The sequence below is a fragment of the Martes martes genome (genome assembly GCF_963455335.1).
Source record: "Martes martes genome assembly, chromosome: 7".
Taxonomy (NCBI): Eukaryota; Metazoa; Chordata; class Mammalia; order Carnivora; family Mustelidae; genus Martes; species Martes martes.
Window position 1 is genome coordinate 88,357,159 of NC_137894.1, and position 3,104 is coordinate 88,360,262.

At 41.0% G+C, this 3,104-nt stretch overlaps 1 pseudogene across 1 annotated transcript; it reads right to left on the reverse strand.

Moving 5' to 3' along the window:
* Positions 1-287: 287 nt before the first annotated feature.
* Positions 288-1,137, reverse strand: LOC308346700 (tubulin polyglutamylase complex subunit 2-like; annotated as a pseudogene). Its single transcript has one exon. The product of its transcript is annotated as a tubulin polyglutamylase complex subunit 2-like (transcript).
* Between the last annotated feature and the right edge of the window lie 1,967 nt (positions 1,138-3,104).

The following is a 3,104-nucleotide window of genomic DNA, read 5'->3' on the forward strand; positions in this document are numbered from 1 at the left end:
AGCCACCCAGGTGCCCTGAGAGGAGAAGTCTTAACAGTTCTATTTAACAAACAAGTTCTGAAACTCTCCACAGCTTTCAGCTGTGAGCTTTCAGCAAGAGATGAGAAAAAGACTTTGGGGGAGACATGAGTATGCCCTTGAACTCCTGGCTAATGCCAGTGGAAGTAGAAAGCCTAGGATTTGGCTCACTTGGATGGGAGAGGCCTACGGTGCCACTCAGAATCGGAGGCTTAGGCCATCTGTGCGTGGAAATCATTGCTGAGGGACTGGCAGGGAGGTAGGGGTGCTCATATCGAGACAGGGTTTCCAGGGCTAGATGAGGATTTAGAAGAGGAGGGAGGACCTCGGGCCCTTTCTGAGCACCTGTGGGCTGGACGGCCCCTATCTGGGGATTAAGGTCTTGTTCTTGCTCTTGAACACTTTGCTGGGATCCAGCTTGTTCATGAAGGAGTTGTTCTCTTCTAAAAATAGGTCTGTGTTGTAGGTGATGGGTTTATGCATGTTGAACCACTGCTTGGCCTGTGGGCTAATGGTACAGATGGTGAAGGCATACCGCCACTGCGGCAGGCCCAGCTGCCTGATGAGCGGGCGATTGTAAGCGGTGAAGGTGTCTGTGAGAAAATGCTGGGATAATGCTCTGTCCAGGAACCAGATCTCAGTGTCTTGTGCTAACGCTGGTTTCCCTCTTTTGTAGACAAGGCAAACCTTCCCATTCCTATGCTCACCCATCACGCTGCAAGAATCAAAACGAGGCCGCTCTGGCTGGTTCTCCCAGGCTTCAAGTGCATCGTCCTCCGCGTCTGCCGGAGTTGGTGCCTTAGGAAGTGGATAGACTCAGTGCTGAGATGCTGTCAATTGCCGTGCTGCCGTGGAGGCCCAATCATCCAGCTTCACACTCCATGTCATGGGGAAGCCATTGGTCATCAGGCCAAAATTCTTCTCATCTTCAGGTAGCACACAGTTATTTTGTTGTTCCCATGAAGAAATCATACAATGTTCAGTGGGGGTTTCTCTATGATAGTCACCTCTGCCACACCTGGGGAAGAGTCTAATATGCGGGTGATCCCTAGGGTCAGCTTCTTCAGATGCGGCTTGCTACAGCCGGAGGGGGGGTGGTGTCTCCTCTGTGGTTGGCATGGCGGGTGCAGCGGTGGGGACGAGACGGGGAGGGCAGCAGAGCTAGATGCTGCTCCAGAGGCTCGGCCATCAAGTTCACGGCGTGCCGAGAGTTGTCTCTTAACAGGTTTTTAAGTATAAAATACAGTACTGTTTCAGGCACGACATTGTATATCAGATCTCTAGAATTTATTTATCTTGTATAACTGAAATTTAGTACATGTTAATTAGTAATTCCCTGTTTCTTCCCCACACCAGACCCCTGGAAACGACTGTTGTATTTTCCCTTTCTATGAGTTTATCTAACATACCTCACATAAGTAGATTCATGCAGTATCTGTCCCTTTGTGACTGGCTTATTTCGCTTAGCATAATGTCCTCCAACTTCATCCAGCAGTCACAAATGACAGGTTTTCTTTCTTTTTTATTCTTCAGTAATATTCCACTCAGTAATATTCTTCAGTAACTTCATCCAACAGTCACAAATGACAGGTTTTCTTTCTTTTTTATTCTTCAGTAATATTCAGTAATATTCCAAAAATGGCTTTTTTTTTTTAAATCCATTCATCCATTGATGGACATTTAGGTTGTTTCTATATCCTGGCTGTTGTGAATAACACTGTAGTGCATATTGAAATGTTAATATCTCTTTGAAATCTGACTTGAGTTCTTCTGAATAAATACCCAGAGGGGGAATTGCTGAGTCCTACTACCGACTATTTATAATTTCCAAAATTTGTAGCTATCATCATACCCCATTCTCTTTGTACTTATGTATTTAAACCTTAAAAATATGTTTACTGTCATTGTAGTGTGGCTTGAATAAGAAGCAGATCTTTTTTTGTTCTGTCCACTATCTTAATCAAAAGTAGTCGTTTTCGGGGCGCCTGGGTGGCTCAGTGGGTTAAAGCCTCTGCCTCGGCTCCGGTCATGATCTCAGGGTCCTGGGATTGACCCAGGACCCTTTTTTTTTTTTTAAATCTTGAGGTCATTCAATTTACTTATATATATTACATACATTTAAGGATATAGAAGTATCAATATAAACGTATACATATAAATATATATGATTGAATAGTGTTATTGTTCTGAACAAATATTTTACACAAATGTTATTTTGACTTGTTAGAGCAATTAGGAATAAAAAAATAAAAATTATTTCACTCTCACTTATTCATTCTCTGATGTTCTTTTTTTTTTTATATAGATCCAAGATTCTAACTTATATCATTTTCCTTCTCAAAATAACTTGTTTCAACATTTCTTGTGGGGCTGAGCAGAGAGCCCCACATCGGGCTCTCTGCTCAGCGGGGAGCCTGCTTCCTCCTCTCTCTCTCTGCCTGCCTCTGCCTACTTGTGGTCTCTCTCTGTCAAATAGATAAATAAAATCTTTAAAAAAAAAAAAAGTAGTTGTTTTCAGTGCAAATCTCAGGATTCCTTCTTAATTACCAAAATAGATGCTTGAATGCTCTTGATTAAACCATGCTTAGATATATATTAGCCACCTGATATATACATAAATTTGCTTTTAAAGTGATGTCATCATTAGGATTGCAACATCACCAAGTCCAGCAGAAACAAATTTTATAAGCTGTAAATGTGAATTTTTGGACATGGAAGCTGAGACATGCATTTTGTATTTATTACTGTCACTTAAAGAAATAGTCTCATAAAATAGGAAAGATAAAAATATAAATATCCTCGGGAGTTATTGTTAATTCATTGATCTGATTGACAGTTTTAGCAGAGGACTATGTGAGTTTGGGCATGAGAAGATTATTCTTGGATTCATTATATAAAGTTCATGCCAAGTTTAATCTGTAATCCAGTCCATAAAATGATTTATAAGACAAATATTTGAAAGTTTTCTGGGACTGGATAAGATCTGAAAGACCATTTTTCCTGTGTTCTGATGGGTCATTATATAACTCTTCTCTGCTTCACAAGTTCCAACTTCTTGACTTATTAAAGCATGTGCATTTTTAAAT